Source organism: Pteropus medius, unplaced genomic scaffold (assembly GCF_902729225.1).
Source record: "Pteropus medius unplaced genomic scaffold, Ma_sr-lr_union100, whole genome shotgun sequence".
In the NCBI taxonomy this organism is placed as follows: domain Eukaryota; kingdom Metazoa; phylum Chordata; class Mammalia; order Chiroptera; family Pteropodidae; genus Pteropus; species Pteropus medius.
The window spans coordinates 7,199,183-7,208,941 of NW_024344378.1; positions in this window are offsets into that span (position 1 = coordinate 7,199,183).

Sequence of the window (9,759 nt, forward strand, 5' to 3'; positions counted from 1 at the left end):
TGGGGCTCTACTCTGCATTTCTAACAAGTTCCCGCTGGTCCACAGACCGGACTTGGAGTAGCAGGAAGTAAGACCACGAGTATCTCTTTCCCTAATTCCTGTCTACTTCTTGCATGTGGCTTTCTTCATTATATCACTAACATGCTGAGGTCGGCCTGTTTTGTAACTGGGTTGCCCTAAAGAGGGGCTGATGAATTCCATCTCAGCTGGACCCTCTGCACCACTGGCTGAATTCCATCTTGGCTCACCTCCACTCGAGGTGTAGGAATACAGACTAAAAGCTCAGGAGATTTGATGCAGTAATGCTGGCTGGTTCCACCTAGTTATTTCATCAGTTTTCCCCAATATCTCCTCTGAATAGACTCATGTAACATATTTCATTTCCACTAAGTCTACTACATTTCTCTCCTGAAATAAAACATTTTAATTTTGACGATGACTACCTATCTCTCCCACCACATAACAATATCTTTAAAATTTCTTATATCTCTGTAAAAAGATGTCTACTACAGCACCCTTAACTCATGATCAATATTCCCTGTCAACCAGCATCCTCGAGTTACTCAGCCCTCCTACCTTTACTTTCCTCACGTACAACACGGAGCTAATAAGTCCCACTTTGCAAGGACAGTGTGGTAAATGTGATCTAAGATGGCATAGGCTTTCTTTTCCCACCTAATCTGTTTTAATCAGATATGGTACGACGACAGACAGGGAGACAGCTGCCTTGGAAAAAAAAGTTTATTACTCACAGTTCCCCAGAGGAGGGGACACACCATGTTACGCAGGGCCACACAGGGGAAGCTCCCGGTGGGTCAGAAGGAACAAGAGGAAAGCATGGCCGGAGCCCTGATTGTGGTTTCCATGGGAAGGAATGGCTGAAGCAGAGTAGGCAAGTTTGAGCAAATGTAGAGTTGGATGTTTAAATCACGTCAGTGGGCTCTGGGCCATGAGGGTGGTCTCTAGCTGTCTGGGACCTGGTCCTGGGGTGCTTTAGGGTGAGGGAAATATTGGCTGGTGTGTAAGAGTTAGATAAGGGAGGTGGTTGGGTGTATGGGCTTCAGATTTGTTAGTTTGCGTGTGATTGGCGTGCTCCAAGGATGTTTGCTGTCTTTAGGAATTAGCTAGCCCTGGGAGGGGCAGTCTCTCCAGGATCAGCAAGACCCCAAGATGTCAAAACATTGAAATACAGAAAATAAGAAATGATTCATACATGGTGTCAAGCATGGCTTAGGGCTGTTTACATCCCCTCCCCTGCAAATTGCTCCTTGCCACCTCAAGTGAAGAGGCAACTTATGTAAATGTGGTGACTTCCAACCAGATGGCTGCCCCTATGTCCCTCCTCTGGAAGACTTCTCCTGCTGCCTCTTCTTTATAGGAAGTTGATGACACTGCTGCTTCCAACTCACAGAATTTCCAAATGACTGTATAATAATAGACCCATGTAACTCTGAGCCCTGGTGTTCACAGGAAGGGGAGAAAAATCCCAGATTCTTGCCTCTGTGAAGCCAAAGGACTGCTTCTGCATTTCTTTTTCATGCTGGTAGAATGAAGCTAATTTTGACTTCCCAGCGGCTCTGATTCCAAATGAATAACTAGAAACAGCAAGCAACAGGATCGGGACCGGCTGGTGCAGTTAGAGAGAAATTGCATGTGCATGGAATCCGAGGAAAGCTGCCCTTTGCGAGGGAGGAGAGAGGGGAGGTGGGTACTGGGAACAGACTTATCTTTATCCTGCCTCAGCCCTAGGGCTGCTCCTTGGAAGGCTGACTCAGCACAGTAGAGTAGCCTTCCCTGTGAAGTTCACAAAGCTCACAACGCAATAAAGTTGACAAACAGCTATTTGAGGATGGCGGGGAGGAGGGGGTGGGGGCTGGTGAGGGGTGCTCAAGGGGGCACTCAGGCTTTTGGGCTCCCTGCTTGCCTGACCACCTTGGGGGATGAGAGGCCTGCATCCAACAGGGGTGTTTTGACCCCAGTGAACAGACGAGCCAACTTAATGTGGCTTCAGGGTTGTGCCACACTGCACTTCGTGATGTCATCACAGATGCCACGTCCTTTCTACCTCTCTCTCCTGCCATCCAGTGTCAGCTTCGTTTCAGGGCCGGTTTCCATCTTTGTAGGTTTACTACGAATAGCAAATGAGGCTTCTTTTTTCCTCATTTATTTTAGGAAGAAAGAGAACTTCCTAGTCTTGCTCTTAAAAGTAAGGAGGCGTTTCCTAGGAGCCCCTGGCAGTCTTCTTACCTGTCTCATTGGCTAGAATAAGTAGAACGAGTGCCCAGGCACTGGGGAGTGGCCCCTGCTGATCAGCCCAAGCCTGGGCTCTTGCAACCACCGCTGAAGAAAGGAGATGGGATCCCATGATTCCCACGGACTAAGCAGGACCCCTTGGAGGCGGGCTCAGTCCCCCCGCAGAACCGAATGGTGGCCACACAATGGGAGAGGGATGGATGTCTGGGGGTCGACCACTGTGTCTGCTACAGCATCTTATCGTTGGAACCAGACCTGGGTTCAACCACTTGTTAGATGTGTGACTTTGGATAAATGGCTTTACCCCTCTGAGCCTTTGTTTTTGCATTTTTAAAATTGGGAGAAAAAACATTTTACTTAATTTTCATCAGATGAAGAATTGAGTGCAGAAGCCCTTTGAAGGCGCACATGTGAGGTGTCAGGTACATTAGTCTTTCAACTGATTCCCTCCAGATGAGTAAGGAGACCGACCCCTGCTTCCTGGGAGGTGGTGGTCCAGGAGAATGCAACAGCAGAGAGCGGGTGGTCTGCAGATGAGAATGAGTTACCGGCAGAATAAGAAGCCTAGGGAAGTGGAAAGAGTCCAAGAAATGCTGCTGTGCTCATCCTTGGGCCACTGCTAGTGAGGTTAACTTTGATTCCGCGGTTAAGGGAGCGTCTAGTGGGCTTCTGCATTTTCCCCGTTAATATATTCTCCTTTGTAAGTACTTAGCATTTTGTAGATGACTCTTTGAGACTATGTACATATCTCGTTCATCCTCAAGTTTTTATCCACAAGTTTTAGCATTTATTAATGATTCTTGCCTGAGTCGATCATTACTATTACGCTTACCCAATTGTGATTGTCTAACTCTATTATTCCCGATTTTTTTTCAGCCATTGTGATCTTCCCTGCCTCCTTCCAGACCTGCAGCCAAACAGCCCCAAGCTTCAGCCCATTTAATGTTTCATTTTCTTGGGTTTTGGTCCATGCAGATATTTACCTTGTTCCTAATAGGGTGTGTCTTTAAATTTTTCTTTTTATATTTTATTTGTTATTGTTTCGAGTTTGGAGTTGGGCTCAGTATAGGTACTTGAATGACATCTTGTCTGGATTCTATAAAAAAAATAATAAAAAGAAAGAGAGGTGGTGGTACCCCAGAGAGATGCACGGCTAACAAAAAATGATGTCCTACTTTAGCTACTCGTACAGGGGTGGCGATAGAGGAATGAAAAATAGACCACTGGGCAGGAATCCAAGAATCCAGGGTTTGTGTTTTGCAATATTCTCTACCTTCTGATCAGTTGTGTGACTTTGGACGAGTGACTTAACCTCTCTGGCCTCTGTGCCCTCCCTTGAAAAATAGTGATGTTGGACTACTTAACCTCTGGTGACTTCATCAGCTCTAGACTTCCCGGAGTCAACAGGGGGACTGTTTAAAACAATGTTCTCTGTTACAGTTGGAAGGACCGTTGAGAATATTTGTTCAGTTCAGGCAAATGGTAAATGCGTTGGCCACTCTAATGAAATGAGTACATTTTTGCTCTAAATGTCATGGATGTTTATTATCAGATTAAACTACAGCAGGCCTAATTTAAGCTCCTCCAATTCAAGTGGAGCAATGAAGATTAAATGTTAGGCATAATTAAAGATGCAGATGTAGTTATATTGAATTATAAACCTCATTAAGTGCAATGTCCCAGGAAGGCCCCTGAGACCAGCTACAAAGGACTTCCACTTGCAATGCTGCAGTTATTAAAATATTGTAAAGTAAATCTTACTCCAAAAATATCATGAGTTGGATGGAAAGATTTTTTAAAAAACATGGTTGGAGTCGGTTTCATGGGTTATTTCCTTGTTCCGTTTGCAAATGGTTAGGAAGAGAAATCTTTTTCTTGGCATCTCCCCAGAAGGCCTCCCTGAGACTTGGTCCCCGCCCCCCGCCGCTACCCCACCAATGCCGCAGTGTGGATTCCGTGCTCCTGGGCTAGTGGGAAGGGCAACCTCAAGGTGAATCGGATTCCATTTTAGAAGTTGGTAGCAGGAAAGCTGCGGGAGAGGGTGGCGGTTTCCTAAGGACTGGAAGGCCATGCTTTTATATATAGACATTTCCTCTTGGTGACATTTCCATTTTTTTTTCTGTCTGTAAAGTTAATACATTGCCATTTTAAAATTCAGAATAAGATACGGAATAAGATAAACAAGTAAAATATCCAAGCATTCCAAGATAATCACTTAATATTTTGATGCTGAGGCATGTCTGTTTCTACCTGTCTTTCGGATTTGACAAAAATAATAGAATATTCCTTAAAAGCTGTTTTTCCATCTGTTTTCTTCATTGAATGTGAAAGTCGACGTCTTTCCATGTCATTAAATATTGACATGCATTACTTTTCTAATGGCTAATGGCATTCCGTTGTATGGACTTAATTATTTTTTAAACCAATCCCCCATTATTGAGCATTCAGATCATTCCACAAGAGCAGTTTTAAAAGTAATCGTAAACAGCACTGTAAGCGGTAGCCTTGTTTGCACTTCTTTGCATGTTTGTGTGATTAGCTCCATAGGATAAAGTCCTAGAAATGTATCAGGCAGCGTCAGTTATCTATTTGCACAATATTGCTGTGTAACAAACAACCCCAAACTCAGTCGGTTAAGACAATACGCATTTTTTCTAGCTCGTGAGTCTTTGGGTTGGCAGTTTAGGCGGAGCTTGACTGGGCTGTTCTTCTGGGCTTGGCTGGGAGCACTCACATGTCCGTGGGTTGACTGTGGGTTGAGTGAGCTCAGATGGCCTTGGCTGGAATAGCTGGGGTGGTTCAGCTTTGCCGCATGGGCCAGACATGTTCTCAGGGCAAAAGCAAAAGGACAAGAGACAAAGCAGAAATACGCGAGGGCTTTTTCAAGTTTCAAGCCTACTAACTTCCCATGAGCCAAAGCAGGTCACCTGGCTGAACTCACGCGCAAAAAGTAAAGATGGGAAGAGCTACAAAGTCATGTTTCGAAAGGCTTGGATATAGGGTGGGTGTAGATTTGGGTCATTGAGGTAATCATTCTCCCATAGGCAGTCAAAGCACATGCACATTTAACATTTTGGTGCATATTTACAAACTGTCCGCAGATGGGACTAGTTGACACTGTCACCGATGATGAATGAGCATATCTTCTGTGGAGTTTCTGGTCGATGGACTTTACTTCTCCTTCCCGACAGGCAACCTCTGCTCAACAGAACCCATGTCTCTCCTCACTTTCCCACAGACATCTCATGCTGTCTTCTTCCAGGCTCCTGCTGATCACTCCTATCTCAAATGTTTTTCCCCTCGCGACCCTACCCATGTCCCACTCACCTTATCTTCAAATCCTGCACATTTTTCAAGGCTCATGCCTATCACCTTTGTGACTCTCATGGAGCCTCCTTTCCTCTGAGCATCTCTAAAGCAGGTAGGGTGACCAATCTGTCTCAGTTTGCCTAGGATTTTACTGGTTTAAAACAAAGTCCCACGTCTCAGGAACTCCCTCAGCACCGGGCAAACCCAGCCAGTTGGTCACCATAAAAGAGGGATTCGGCAAGTTTTAAAGGGTCAGATGGTGAATATTTTAGGCTTTGTGGACCACACAGTCTCTGTCACAACTACTCAGCTATGTCACTGCAGTGTGAAAGCAGACATAAACAATATGTGCCGAATGGGTGTGGCTATGTTCTAGTAAAACAATTTACAAAGTCAGGCAGTGGGCTATGTTTGCATTTAATCCTAATCATATTTTCCTCTTATGTAGTTTTACGTGGATTAGTTTTGTCTCCTTGATTGGGAGGTAAGGGAAGTTTAATATCCTGACATCATGCTCTGTTACCTTATAGCTGCATGAATTTGAGTAAGTTACTTAATCTTTCTGGCCTCAATTTCCTCATCTGTCAAATGGGGATAATAATGGTACTGACCCCAAAAGTATATGTGATAAGGTAAATGGGTTAATCTTTGTACTGCCTCTGGCACATAGTGCTCAGTAAATGTTAGTGGCCATCATCATTACCCTGATGGTTGTCATCTCACGTGTCTTCACTAACTAGCAGTTCTGGTTACAGAAGTGGCTCCATAAATAACATGATAAAGACAGATGCCGGTAAAATGGGAAGGGTCCTTAAAGAACGTTTAATTCAACACCCTCATTTCAGAGACGATTATCATGGAGTTGCCCCTATGTTAGGGAGGGATAGATGCTATCAATCACAGCTGACAGTGCCCTCCCCCAGATGTTGCCCACCCTTGTTCCCATGGTTACCATCAGCTCTTGCATGCCCAGAGGCCAAATCCCAGCTTCCATGTCACGCGCAGCTTGTCCTTGGAGAAGGCCAGTTTTTGTCTCATTTTCCAACTCCTGGTCTATCCTTGGGATGGTGTCCACCCACTTGGCTGTGCAGGTGAGGCTCAGAAAAAGACCAGCCTGAGGTTGTGGCTGGGAGGTCCAAACAGGTAGAATCAGGTACAAGGAGCGCCTTGAGAACAGTGGGCGGCACTAAGGCTGTGGGTGTACGGGAGTTCTGGGCTCGCCTTGAGTTGGGGTCTGACATGCAGTGTGTGGGCAGACACTTGGCAGGCCACACGGGGCCCTGGACTATGCCCTGTACTTCCCTTTGGTTGGGAGGGAAGAAAGGGAGACCCAATGGAAAAATGTTGGTCCAGTGACCTTTAGTCAGGATCCTGTCACCTGGTCCTTCGGGCACATTTCATCACGATACGTCTTCCACCTTGGTTCTGACTCAGCTTTGATCTGGGAAAAATGAAAGGCCAGGCTGCTGGGTCCCCTGCTGCCATCTTTTGCAGCAAGAGTGAAACTTCATGATCCCGCCGGCTCGAGCACACATTTCCCAGTAATTAAACAAGTGGAGATCAAAGCTGACAAATCTCCCCATCTCTCAGCACAGTAGATGAAAGGTAAATATTTCCAGTAACAGTTTTTTTCCCCCTCATTAAAAGTGAGATGTGAAATGTCTTTTTCTTACTTTGAAGAATACTGATAAGTTCAAGGTCACCCCAGATAATATATCTGATCTGATTACCTTTATTATTCCATACCAGTTTTTATCCTATATAAATTGGGCTCACTTGAGGAGTGCAGCTAAATCATATCAAATAAGTCAAAAGACAAAGGGAAATAAAGAAAGGCACCAAAATGGTAACTGGTCAGTGCCGTGGAAACTGGCACCTCACATACTGTCACACGAGCAGGACCTTCTTTTTGCTGGGCAGATCTAAGTGCTTCTGAGGCCGGTATCTAAAATGGGTCTAGGAGTTCTACATAGAGAATTTCAGGCAGATGCCCTGTGCCCTTTTGAGATCTGCTGTTTTCTTCATAAGGGATGCTTTATCAAAGAACCAATCCCTCAGGCCAGGAAGCGAGGGAGCTGGTCTACCCAGCTTTGGTCTACAGATGCCTCCTGGGCCATTATCAGGTTCTTTTTAGTGCGAAGAACAGACCTCACTCAATGAGCTCAGGTGAAGGGCAGGCAGTCACTGTAAAGATACCCAGGGGACCCATGGGAATTCGAGAGGAGGACTGAGTACAGCTTGCGAAGCTGGCAGAGGAAGGAAGGAAGGACAGCAGCCTCTGCTGCCCACCCTTTCCACTCTCTTCCGTCCACCTTGGCCTTTATATCCTTGCTGCGTCCTCCCGATTCCTCCTACTTCTGCTCTGCAACCTCCCTCACGTCCTTTCAGCACGTCTCTAAGGGCTCAGCTCATCAGTTCTCCTCCCTACTTTGAGAGGGAGAGGGAGAAGGAGAGGGAGAGGGAGGCTCCGTCCCCAGAGTCACATGGTAGAAAAATGACAGGTGTCCCCCCAGCAGTAGCTGTGAGTGATGAAATGCCTGTCCTGAGAGCCTGGCTGCTTTAGGCTGGGATGGACACGCGTGCTGTGGGAGCCGGGCACGAGGGCCTGATTGCTTGGGTTAGACTCTGGGATGGCCTTTCGTCAGCTGTTTTTGTTTTGTTTTGTTTTGTTTTGTTTTCGAGATGTAATTCACCTACACCCTTTCAAAGTACTCAATTCAGTGTTTTTTATTATCTCACGGGCTTTGCCATCATCACCACTATTAAATCTCAGAACATTTTCACCGCCCCTAAAAGGAGCTCTGTACCCATTCTGGTCATCCACCCCCACCACTCCCCCACCCCAGACAACCCCTGACCTGTTCTGTCTCCATGGGTTTGACTGTTCTGGACATTTCATATAAATGGAGTCATGCTCTATGTGGCTCTTTGCATTATTTTACTTAGCATCATGTTCTCAAGGTTCATCCATATTGTAGCATGACTCAATACTTCATTTCTTTGTATGCCTGCATAATACTTCATTTTATAGATATACCACATTTTACTTTTCCATTCATCAGTTGATGGACATTTGCGTTGTTTCTCCTTTTTGGCAGTTAGGAATAATGCTGCTCTGAATGTGCACAAATTTTTGTGTGAACGTGTTCTGCATTCTCTTGCGTATATACTGAAGTCCGGAATTGCTGAGTTATATGATATTTCTATATTTAACTTTTTGAGGAACTGCCAGACTGTTTGCCAAAGTGGCTGCGCCATTTTACATTTCCAGCAGCAATGTATAAAGGTTCCAATTTCTCTATATCTCAAGAACACTTATTATCTGTCTTTCTGATTATAGCCATCCCAGTAGGTGTGAATTGGTATTTCATTGTGGTTTTGATTTGCATTTCTCCAATGACTACTGATTTGAGTATCTTTTAGGGGATGATATTTCTATTACACATATGTTTTTGACAAGGAGAATTCTTATCTGATGCATTCTTATTTCACATGCATACTGAATTATTTACAATGACTCTATAGTGGAACCCTAGATAGTGTTGGCCACCGGAAGGCCTCAGGGCTTGGCCTTCAGTGGGGGTGATGGCAGAATGGAGATTATTGGGATGGTCTAGGGGAGACAGGAGGGCCTGGTCCAGGGCAGGCCAGATGAAGATGGAGTGCAGGGTGGGTGTTGAAGAGAATATGGAGTGGAGATGATTAGACCGTGAGTCCCTTTGGGGCAGGGGCCGGGTCTTCACTAGCGTTGGTGTTTCCTGCATAGGGTCTGAGGCACGCAGAAGGGGCCTGCTTCATCCTCAGTGATCAGTCATCCCCACCCCAAATCATCTTTATGCCAGGAACCCCCAAGCCCTCAGCCCCTTCTTGGATCAACAGGAAGTTCAAGCAAGCAGCTGGGTAGTTTGGAAATCCTGGAATTAGCTGATGAGGACAGTGAGAAAGGGTCATGACCGTCAGCTGGTTTTGACCGTGCGCCTGTCATTTGGGCCCACTCTGTGAGGCTCCAGCACTGTCAAAACACAGTGAGCATCTGCTTTATAGGACAGAAACACAGCAGCCTTGAATGACCTGAGTTGGAAACAATGGGAAGAGGAGGGAGAGGTCTCTCTCTTTTTTTTCTTTCTTGTTTCAAAGCAGAGAACAGCCTTTTCTGACCAAGGGCTCTGCTTCTCCTAGACTTACCCACAAAATTCT